The sequence below is a fragment of the Leuciscus leuciscus genome, assembly GCF_965113295.1.
Source record: "Leuciscus leuciscus genome assembly, chromosome: 18".
NCBI classification, from domain to species: Eukaryota; Metazoa; Chordata; class Actinopteri; order Cypriniformes; family Leuciscidae; genus Leuciscus; species Leuciscus leuciscus.
The window spans coordinates 24,422,013-24,434,234 of record NC_138742.1 but is presented as its reverse complement, the minus strand read 5'-3'; the positions used below and the strand labels follow the sequence as shown (position 1 = coordinate 24,434,234).

At 38.6% G+C, this 12,222-nt stretch overlaps 1 protein-coding gene across 7 annotated transcripts in view; it reads right to left on the bottom strand.

Moving 5' to 3' along the window:
* The window catches only part of sulf2b (sulfatase 2b), a 141,155-nt gene extending 129,506 nt beyond the window's left edge, over nucleotides 1-11,649 (bottom strand). For 2 of the 7 annotated variants that reach the window (XM_082145038.1, XM_082145037.1), the window contains exon 1: nucleotides 11,192-11,647. The gene's annotated coding sequence lies outside the window, so the exon portion shown is untranslated. Of the gene's footprint in view, nucleotides 1-7,135; nucleotides 7,288-11,191 lie in introns of those variants that run through there. The other 5 variants (XM_082145036.1, XM_082145040.1, XM_082145035.1 and 2 more) reach the window with 4 other exon arrangements.
* Nucleotides 11,650-12,222: the final 573 nt, after the last annotated feature.

Genomic DNA, 12,222 nt, shown 5'->3' with positions numbered 1-12,222 from the left:
TAATTTTTTTCAAAAACAATGCTGAAAAAAGTTATGCCAATTAGAATTCGCATTGTAATAGCGAATTCTGATTCAAACTTCAAATATATTGCTATGTTCTATGCTATATTAAACTTTATATTGTATATTGTCACTTTTCCCATTTCATTAAGTTGCAGTCACATTTCAGCAAAATTGCGCTCACAAAAAGGTCCACTGTCTACTGTCAATAATGTAGCGAATCACTTTCAAACCAAGCAGCTTTCTGTAGCTCAACAAAGCGAATCCGCATGACCAAACTGAACCCATTGCAGAATCAGCATGAGAAAATCTTTCGCCCATACATGAAATGCCAGATGGATTCCAATTGAAATGAATGGATTTTGTAAGCGATAATTCGCAGAGCAGCAGTAAATGTGCACTTTTACACAATGCTTCATGAGACGAGTAGTACAAGTAAACTGTATTTGTAACAAAACAAAACCAAATTATGAAATAATTATTTTTTTACTTAAAAAATACTGTCTTATGACAGAAGATCGATCTGGTCTCTCTGGGTTTATTTTGCCCTAATAACCTGCGTACTAACTTGGGACTTAACCTCTATGTCCCCCATGTGTGTTTCCTGCTCTTCTCTTAAGTCAAAAGTGTTCTCTCACTGCCAGACTGAGCCACGTACCGAAATACACATGCAAAGACAAGCACTTGCTATATGCAAGTATGCATACATAACGAAAAAGCTACTGACTCAGCAAAGGACAATCCAGTGGAAACTATAAGAAATGCAAATGAAGAGGAAGCACCCAATAGCCCTGAGCCCAACTGAGCTTTCCACATGGCCGGAGTGTGTGTGTGTGTGTGTGTGTGTGTGTGTGCGAAGCACTGGATAACTTCATATACCTGCGTACCTGTGGTAAGCATGGAATATTTCAACAAACAAGGAACAGACCTTCTGTATGAGCTCGTGTGTGTGCGTGTGTGTGTGTGTGTGTGTGTGTGTGTGTGTGTGTGTGTGTGTGTACGTGTGTGAATTAAGCCAAGCCCTGACTGATGTTCCATTCTGAAAACATTTATGTTGACCTGCTAATGACAACCATGCTGCTGTTCAAAGAGAGCACTAAAGAAACAGAGAAAGACACAGAATTCAAACACACACTTACAAATAAATGTTCCAAATTAGGACCAAAAGGGCTTTACCAGTATGATGTCATTGGAGAACTTTTTTAGTTTCAACAAAGAACTTATTATTCTCCAGTTCTTTAGAAAACCATCTATGTGGTGTTTTAAACAACTCAAATGAATACGGTAATCTAAAGAGCTTAAAATGTAACATCAAGAATCTTCAAACAACCACTGATACCCCCTATCTAACAAAATGCAATGCAATTACTTGTTACCAAGAATTTACCATGTCAAATACTGTAGCTACGTTTACATGCAACCAAAAAATTCATTAGTAATCGAACTGATGGCTCAATCAGACTGAAAACCCATGCAAACACCTCAATAGATTTAATTGAGCATTATTCAAATTAAATTTAGATTTTGTTGGAAGGTGTGGTGTAGACATGAATTAATCAAATCAATAAGAACCAGTTAAAGGGTAAAAAGCTATGTTAGCTATCTTTTTAGATATATCATCAAGGTAAAAATGACAAAAATGACAGTTAATGAATGAAACATTTATTATTATTATTATAATTATAATATAAAACAATAATTATTTTTGACATAAAAACTTAACGGAGACAAAACTGTACTTCTCAATACATCAATTAATTTCCTCTACACAAACTAGGGACAGCACCTTGTCATCATCACGATATGACTAGTGTATTGAAACAAACACACACAAGCTTCCAGGAAATATGGTATGTACACACACGCACACGTCCCAGTACAGACACGCACACACCCCCACACACTCCTGCTGTTGAGCAAATAGAGTGTAACGGGTGAAGAGCTCTTGAATGCTGAGTTCCAGCTACCTGCTGTGCACTTCAATTCCAGAACAAGACTGGAGGAGGAAAGAGAAAAGAGGGCATCAGCCCTCACCTCTGCACTTTGTGTATACCAAACAAAGACTAATAAAACCCCTATTTCCTAAAACTTGGAAGTTTCGGAAGTTGAAATCCTGGGTCAAGCCTGGTCTGTTCTGCCTGGACGACCCCAAGAGCTGGTAGTAAGCTGTACCGCTCCATGTATTAATAGGGTAATCGTGAGTGTTTCCTGGTGTGGAACGTCACTTGCCTGAAGGGTTGCATCTTTGTGGTTCTATATATAAGATATGTTATATTGGCATGTTTCTTTATGTAAATCCATATTGTCTTGAATTATTAAGCTACATTTTCCTGCAATGTCTTGTACGGTTCTTTATCGTTATTGCCAGTGTTGGAGATAACGCATTATCGGATTACTTTTAGTAAAGTTACACATTACTTGATAAATTTGAGTTACTTTTTTTTAAAGTTTCAGTTTTCAGTAATTTTTTTTTTTTTTTTTACTTTTCAGTTGAATTCATTTGCCTAAACATTTGACACACCAAAACTGCTGAATTAAAATCCTCTCTTTCATAACGTAGTCTCTTAGACATGTACACTCATGCATGTGCGGGGACAGACAAAAAGGTCAAAAGTAACAAAACACAATACTTGAGCTGCACGGGTCAACCGGCCATAAATCAGATGTTAGTTTTATTTTGCCTGATTTGCCTCTATTTTGGACTTGCAATCATTTCCCAAAATGTCAATTGTGTGGAAATATTACGAAGTCTGTATACAAGACATTAACACAGGCCAGAGACTGGACACGCTGAAGACAGACGCAGAGAAGGGAACAGAGACGTGCCAGCAGAGCAACTACTGTACCAGGCACAGCCAGCTCACATGATGCTCGAAATATAGGAAGAAAAATATAAATATTGAATTGGGGGTGTATATGAATGTATCTCTGAAGGGAACTGACTGTCTTCACAAAAGTTTCAATGGCATTTTCTTTTCCTCTCACTTCCTGTATAAAGTAGTGTTTATAAGCACAGCGCTGCTTTGTGTACAGCGATACCCAAAGAATCCGCTGCTGTCCTATAAGCGCCACCTACTGTCAGAGAATGAATTGGCATTTTCATTCAGTCCATCTATCCAAATCTAAAGTCAGACCATTCTGTTTTTGCTTTAAATCTGAAATTATTACAATCACATTAAAATAAAATAAAATTGCTAATGCTAGCATCTTTGTGTGGATCATGATGAAAATGCAGTGGTTGCCTCTAAATTCAAATGACTTTTTGAATATATATTTATTTTTTGATTAAGGCCAGTTTGGTCTGTTATTGAGCAAATAAACAAAACTAAATTTGCTTAAAGAAAAAAATCTGCAACCGGTACTGGAACCTGCCAATTTGCTTGTAAAAATAAATAAATAAATCAGAATCAGTCATGAAAAATCATGATCGGTGCATCACTACTTTCAACTTTCAATAAAAAGAGTTGTAAAGTAACATAATGTGAAGAAATCTTTTGTATAGCAATACATACATCACTCTAGGGGTCAGGAGTGGTCAGAATATAACAATATTCTAAGTGTGTTTTTAAAAGAAAATGAAGGTGTGTTAAATAAGCAATGTTGTTGAATGCATAACTGCGTAAAACACTTGCAAACACACTTTCACCTTCATTTCATGAACTGCTGTGTAATAATAAAACATTTGCTAAACGTTCTATAAGGCCTACGCACAGGCACTTGATTGCACAATGACTGTTCAAGTAACTGGCTAAAAAATGTTTACCTGGAACTGATTGCCCATGAGCAAAGAGAGCAGATTTCACACTGTGCACTTGTGGTGTGTCATGAACCAGACAAATCAACAGAAAATTTAGATGAATGAGAATGCTAACAGATCACTTAATCCAGATATTATAGCCCTCCTTAATAAAACACACAAAAACTGTTCTCTCTATCTTTATATCTGTAGTGTTTTTTTGGTGGAGCACTTCATGTTTTCTTCATTCTTCTCCTCAAATGACCTGCAAGCCCTATTGAAGTCCATTTGCGTCAGTGTGATTGTGTGTCTTCCCTTTTAAAATATTTAAGATGTTTTTGCCGTTAGTGTTCACTGCTGAGGTGTGCCCTGAGCACATGAGTGTGTTACAGTACACAGCTATGCTTTGCTTACTTTTAGCTATGAAACACTTAGGAGACATTATATGTTAGATTATTCACGAATCTTTGCAGAAACCCCCTGAAATGGTTCACATATGCAGGTCTGCACACGTACATTGTAAATCTACACCGCACAAACATGTTATTAAGGGATTCCTGTTGCAGAAGTTTAACCGCTGACTTTGGTGTGTCACATATTTATCCAAACACTACAAATTATATTTTCTCTGAGGCACAATGTCAAAGTGGTTTAACCATCATGAGATCGTAAAGAAGAAAAAGTGTCTTTGGAATTCTTGAGAAGAAAAAAGAGGAAGATGTGGTGTTTTAAAATATTCATTAGAATTGAAAAACTTTTGCCAGACGAATTAAAGTCAGTGTGGTGTATATCCAACATGCAGAAAACCATTTTAGTTTTAATGTCAAAACAAATATAAAACAGGAAATTACAGCAATGATTAAATGTTCTTTTGAAAAGATAGTTGAACAATTTTTTGGAAAATAATGATAGTTGTTGTGTATACAATGAAAATAATTTAACTGCAAGCAGCGACGACGGGCCCACTATGACCATGAACTACAACAGCCACATTGTCACGGGTGGTTGCTGGCAGACAGATGAGGGAGACGGATACGATTAAGGACAAAGGTTTATTTACAATAGTTCCAACAGAATGGCAAACGGAGAGCAACACACATACACTTAACATAGACAATACCGGACACTGACCTGAAACAGAACTGAACATATATACAGGTGTTAATGATGGTGACTGATGAGTGTGATTAGTGTCTGTGTGTTACAGGTGAGGCTTCCTCTCCGCTTCATCCGGATCACCAGAATATTGACCGTTGCTTTTCAGACTACAATTCTGATAGGCCCTCAGACCTGGGACTGATTGCGCACACACACACACTATTTAAGCACACCACACACACCACCATTGCAAAGTCTTGATTTGATTAGCCAATTCTGAGCGTTTCTACTATGGACTGTTATTCTGTGTTTGATCTTGGACTGTTTCCAGTTGTTTGATTCTCTGCTGCCCTGATTCTCGATCATTGCCTGTCTATGTCAGCCGCCTGCCCAGACCTCTTGCCTGTCCTTTTGAACTGTGTATGTTTGCTGCCTGCCTCGACCTAAGCCTGTCCCTGTTTACGATTCTGTATTTGCCTTCTCCATTGCCCCTGCTGTGTATTGCCCCGGGAATTGTTTGACTCTGACCAAAATAAAGCTGCAGATGGATTCTCACCCGGCGTTACACCGTGACATCAAATGAGTGATGAAGGCAGGTGTTGACAAAACATAACAAGTCCATGTGGTGTGAGAGTGTGACACACATCCATGAGATAATTTAAATTGAGATGAATTTCATGTCATAGGATGTTATAGGTCACTTTCAAATGAGTGTGAAGTTATCATTTGTCATGTCCATCAGTATCAAGTCCATAAGATACTGTCACAATCTAATAAAAGCACCAAAGGGAGTGGAAAGTTGTGGGGCACAAAATTGGTTAAGACATGCTTTTTTGGGTGGTAAATAATGGAGCAAATACCTAAACTTAGTAAATCACGTTGCATGATTCCTTTAAACTCTCACTTTCCATAAAGTTAGGTCTGACAGGGAAACTCCTACAAATGCATATGCAATACGTAGTTTTTTTGTTTGTTTTTTGCCAAAAAGAATAAAAAAACTTGTAAAAAATGGTACAAAAATCTTTTTAAATCCGTTTGAAAATAACATGAATACAAAAAATATATTTGTAAGAATGTGGCACGTTTTAAAACATTTTTTGGACTTTGTCATCTTGTGCATTGACCTAAAAGCGAATGTTGTATTTTTCATTTAAGCAACATATATTTTTATGTTTATTTGTATAATACTTTTCAAAATACATAATGTTTCAAAGCAACTTTACAGAAGAGCCAAAGGTGAATGTGTCAAGGGCTAAATAAATAAATAGACTCACAAACACACACACATGCACTCACAAATGTGCGTGTGATGGTGTCAGTGGTCTTTTTACAGTAAGTGTGTGTGTGAGAGCAATTAGACACAGTGCCCCATTTACAGCAGCAGAGGAATTCAGCCCAGGCAGAGCAAACACTTGCTGAACAGGATTCTCAACAGCACATTACTAGAAAGTGTGTGGTCAAAAACAGAAAACAGTCAGACAGGTAAGACCATGAGCCAAATCAGAAGAGAGAAAAGACAGGGAAGTGATTATGTCTTTCTGAAACCAGAATGAGGAAAATAAATGATTCATAAAAGAAGAAACATTCAATAAACAGCCTACAGAAGATTCTGTGAGGATTCACAAACTCTTCTATGGATAAAAAGACGTTGTCAATATGTCACACAGTGTCTCACGACACTAGAAAGGTCAGAGGTCAATTATGGGAATGACCTTAATACAACAACAAAGCAGTGGCAAAGGTCAGAAATCTGTCAGAAAACTCATGCGTATACATTCATTAGCAATCTGTTTTGTTTCAATTTTAAACAAAAAGAATTGTGATTCTCAGTTTATCCAGAATTGTGCAGATCTACATCCTTACTGAATAAAAGTATAAATTTTTTTTTTTTTCTTACTGACCCCAAACTTTTGCATCCAAATGACAAATACCTAGAATTTGATCGGACTGCTTTGATTGAATAAACATTTAAAGAAAAAATTATTGTAATCAAGATTTCACACCACTTCTGAATGCAGTTTGACAATTAGATTTCATGAGTTTTTGTTTTTTGTTTTTTTTAAACAACTAAAAGTCCATACGCCATAAAAATCTGAACAATGCCTTTTGAATACTTTCTGACTTCCAAAACAGCCAAATTATGATGCTATACACCTTTCTTCATATAAAAACAAAGAGCAACGTTTATAGGCCCAGTTGTCCAGTCTTATTCCACTTTATTCTATTCCTTTCATTCAGACTCTAAACTTCAAGAGAAAAACACATCACCTTCACACACTCCCACAATTTGAATCATCTTACCTTGGTTCCTTGTTATTAGTTTGAGTAATTAGCTGAAGTTCATAAAACAAAACCTTCCGCTCTAGGCCCAAACACATTCAACGGAAGTCGAACATCTGCCTTTAAAATCTGCTGCTATAAAGAGAAAGGCAGAAAGGTTGTTGGGCATCAGAGCCAATCACCTATGAAACAGTTATTTTCCACTGTCACTGGCCTCAACATCAGCCTTGACTGAGTGCAGTAACTTCCTTTCGGTCCTAGCACCTCCCTCCATGGAGGTTAACAGCAGGAGGAGAGGAGAAATAGAGCAGAAAAGGAGAGATAACGCAAGAGAGACAATGAAAGAGAGAGAGAACTCAAGCAAGAGTCCAATCCGCCGGTCCTGCTTTGCCACCTGTCAAAATCGTGGGAATTTACTAACCAAATGTAAGCAATCAGTGTAAATATTGGCTAGGCCATGGAAGGCGAACCACGGTCAGAGTCCCAAAATCAACACAGCACTCAAAAAACACAGAGCCAAAGTAAAGACACAGACACCACCTCTCAGACTGCTGCTGCTACACACACACACTTATCAAAGACCGCTTGTAAGCGGACGCTAATCTTCAACGACCATGCTTGTACATTCATTAGAAACTGAAATCATCAGTCGACAGCTAAATTAGACGATGGTTTAGTTTAGCGGTGGCGCTGCTTCCTTAGTCACTTCCTCTTCCTTTGAAAAAAGAAGTGAAAGAGGGGGTTTTGTTGGCTCAGCAAGTCTTGTTAGCAAGATATCATCGAAAGTAGTCCTTATCATAGCATAAAATAAGATATGCAGCTTATTCTGCCGAGCTATTTAAGTCCAGAACCACATAAAAAAATATTTAGCTGAGTTGAGAGTTTGCCATCGGAATTGAATTTCATGAGAAAGACTAGGTGAAATAATGAAAAGACAAATATGTGGTTGCATGCAACAACAAATATAAATCACTACAAGTATAGTCCAATTCTTGAACGAATGATACTTCTTAAAAAAGTTTAGAAATTGTCAGAAAGTCTAGCATATCAGTCTCAAACTCATAAATTATTGCTTTGATTCAGTCAAATGAAGGGTTTACCACAGAGAGTGTTCATGAGTTGATGAAAATCTCATAAATAAATAAAGCTGCAGTCCGTAACTTTTTTGGGTTAAAATTATCCGAAATAAATTTTTAAGGAAGTAAAGCCACAAGCCAGTGTTCAAAACTATCTGCTTGCTTTAGCTCGATTCAAAGCGGTAAGCTTGTAATAATGTTTTTAATTCCAGTGGTACTGGTGGATTTCCGAGGGAATTTCGAGCATTCTTTGCGTCATTACGTCACATCCGTACACATAAAGGAGGAGTTTCGGCTAGTCGGCTATATTGCGTCATAATGTCACATCTGTACACATAAAGAAGGAGTCTCGGCTAGTCGGCTATATTGCGTGTGAGGATGTTGGAGGTGGAGATTTATAGCCTTTTCTCACAGCACTTGATATAATTAAACTTATCAATTTGATGGCGGATCCAGAAAGGTTCAAACGACAATCACCAGTGACAACAGGAGATTCACCCGCTGTAAAACGCAAAAGACTGCATTCGGACTTCGGACTGGCTACAGAAAAAAAGAGACTGCAACCGGGCCTGTGCGAAAACAAGGATAAATATCGGAAGGGCATTAAATGTAGTCACACAATGCTGATGTTGTTAACATTAACAATTTGAGAACAAAGTATAATTTGCATGGTTTGACGTGATATAATAAGCGATTGTTAGATTTAATAAGCGCGTTTTACTGCAATGCTTTTTTTCCCTTAGTTGGTCAGAACAAAAGTGGATGTTACTTATTCGGATGACATTTTCCAGTGAAAATTCTTATGCTGGTCATACTTCCAAAAAGTAGAATCTGTGATTGCGAATGCCAGGATCCACACCGGCTCGGTGACTGACGGCCGCACATTCTCCTCAAAACATTAGATTCATCCGCGCTGTGCCGTACCGAGGCACAACCCACGTAAAATTGACAATTCTGCGAATAACTGTAATTGCAGATTTCGAACAGAGATGGCGACAAAGAGGAAAAACTATGGACTGCAGCTTTAAATTACAATAATGTACAGTTAAAAATCACAATGACTAAAACACTAGAACACAAGTTCTGTGCATGATCTACTGACGACGTGCAAATTAAAGAACACAGACACAGCCAGGTCATTTCCATAATGACCAACACAATCTACCAAGAGCAGCGCAAATTAGCGTAGGGTCGCAAACAAGCAAAGCCGCTGATAATCAGTTGTGGGGTGATCTACTAGCAACACAGAAACAAAATGGTTTATAAGATATGCTTTTTGGGGGGCGTTAAATAATGGCACAAATACCAGTACATTGACGAGCGCAAACCTTGGTAAATCACTTTGCGTGATTAATTTAAATAATCTACTCACATACATTTTTTCACTGCATGTCTTTAGTAAATCCTGAAAGCATTTTTTTAACTCCAAAAGAAGCTGGTAGTAAATCTGGCCCAAATTTATTTATTTATTTTACGAATTGTGAGACTAAATCGGTGTAGATACTGACTGGCTGTTAATTACAACATTTAATAACATATAAGCCACGTTTCCACCACAGGAAGTTTCCCCAGGAACTAGGAACTTTGGGGTGGTAGTCGGTGTTTCCACCACAGGAAGTTTCCCCAGGAACTAGGAACTTTGGGGTGGTAGTCGGTGTTTCCACCACAGGAACCAGGATCCAAATGAAGTTCTGTGTAAAAAATTCCCCCTCAGAAAGTCCCTGCTCACGAGGTAGTACTTTTTCAAAGTTCAGGAACTTTCGGGGGAGGGACTTGGGTGCTGAACATGCTGATTGGTTGACTCCACGCAGCATTTTATTCAACCACCATTTTTAAAAGTTTTTTTTTTTTTAAAAGACTGATGGACCGAAGACGCGGTTCAGGCTTTATTAAGCTTATATGCAGAGGACGAAATCTAGCGGGAACTGGAAAGTCGCACGCAGTGCTATGTCATCTGACTAATTTGCCTAATCTTCACGGTACTTTAAATAACGATGGAAACACAGACAGCAACAGGTCTGGAGGAAAAAAACAATCCTGGGACAAATTGTTCTGGGTAATTGAGATGGAAACGCAGCTATGGTAAAATATACACTTTTGCAACTAAGTTATTAAATGGTATTTAATTATTTTATTTTTTTAATCATTAAAACACACTACCAATCAAAAAGTCTGGACACTCTTGAAATGATTGTAATTTAAAACAAAAAAATGAATTGGCAAGTTGGAGTGGATAGTGATTAGCCAATAAGTGCCCAGCATGCATCCCAAGATGCACCTCATGAAGTTGGTTGAGAGGATGTCCGGAGTGCGCAGAGTCAGAATTTAGACCAAAGGTGGGGCTTTCAAGAAGCTCAAACATACAATTTATTTTAACATTTTTGGTCACCACATCATTTCCTTCCTTTCATTTGTATTATTTCACAATTTTTGATGACTTTACTATTAATCTAAAAATCTGTGTCCAAACCTTTGACTCAAATGAGTTATTTTGTGCAGTATATAGTTAAGAGTGTTTTCAATATCTGAGATGACATATAAAGCGTAAAGGAGCATGGAAGCTTTTGGAGATCTCAGGATGTCTCAACCCTATCATCAGCAGGTTTCCTCTGTTTGACACACGAGCGTGACTGTCGAGGGAACAGGGTGTAACTCTGACCCTCCCTTTCTTTCAGTAACACTCCAGTCAGTCAATCAGTCTGTCAGTGAACTAATAACAACAACAACACCCATGTGCGCCCACATAGAAAAATGACACATGCACTGTATGCCCAGTAACACAAGCCTAGGCAACATGCAAACTGCTCCTTTAAGAGTGCAAAAGTGAAGGGCGAACAGAGAGGGAAAGAGGGAGGGAAACCTGTAATCGCAACTGTGGAACGTCAGATCGCCGCGCTAGAACTCCCAGTGTGCGGTTACATCAGTTGAGCAAAGAGAGAGAGAGTGAGAGAGAGAGAGAGAGAGAGAGAGAGGGAAAATAGGGCATGTCAGAGAAGCCTACCTCACACACAGCTGCAGGGGAGGCAGGTGGCAGTTTGTCCCCTTCTGTCCTGCGGCGGAGACCCCAAAACAGCAAGCCGGACTGGCTTGGGAGGGATTTAGAAGGGGGGGGGGGGACTCTTCTGTCCTGAAATCTGTCTTCCTGCAGCCTGTTGCACTGTGGTCACTGCATTGCTGAAAAGTTTGTCAAACTTTCAAGTGTCTGTCAACACAGAAGTGAGAGCGAGAGAGGCTGGGAGGAAAGTTTTAAAAGAGACGAGTGAAAAAAAGAAAAGTAAAAGAAGCGGTTTCAATTTCCTGAACTACCTTGCGCGCGCACTCTTTCTCTTTCTCTCTCTATCTCTCTCCGTTCAAGCTGTACCAGAGGCAGTGAGCTGGCTGAATCGGGACAGCAAGAGCCATCTGTTAAAACACGCCTGCCTTTTTTTGCTTTACTCACATTCTCCCTGAATCGCTGAGCGACCGAGGGAAGAGGAGGAGGAGAAGGGGGAGGCAAAGAGAGACAGAGAAAGAGAGCTGGTACCCAATCTGAACACACAAACACTCACAAAGGGCAGCACAGGCGGAGCTTGCGGACAGAGTGAGTGAAAGGGGAAAGCTTGGCTTCAGTGTGCAGTATTCATGGTTATTCATGTGGCTTCTACCTTCTGGGCTTAATAGTGCGAGTAAGCCAGAGGAGCAGCGCTTCACAGGCAGCTTCAAACGCACACACTTAGCACACAGTCCGACTGCTATTAGTACAGACAGAAGAGATTAGTACAGACAGCACATTCAAACATGTCCTTTCAGTTACTAAGCCAAGGGGGATATTAAGGCAACTGGCAATTTTTTTAACTTGATGATAAAAATAATAATTTAGTTTTTATTTATTTATTAATTCTTATTTATTTTTAAATATATATATTTGTGGTCATAATTTAAACATGGGTCCCCTTACACACTATATAAAAAGTGTACCACCAAACTAACACCTTTCACACTTAAATAACAAACTGATGTCTTAAAAAAATTATTTGGTCATGTCTTACGGAA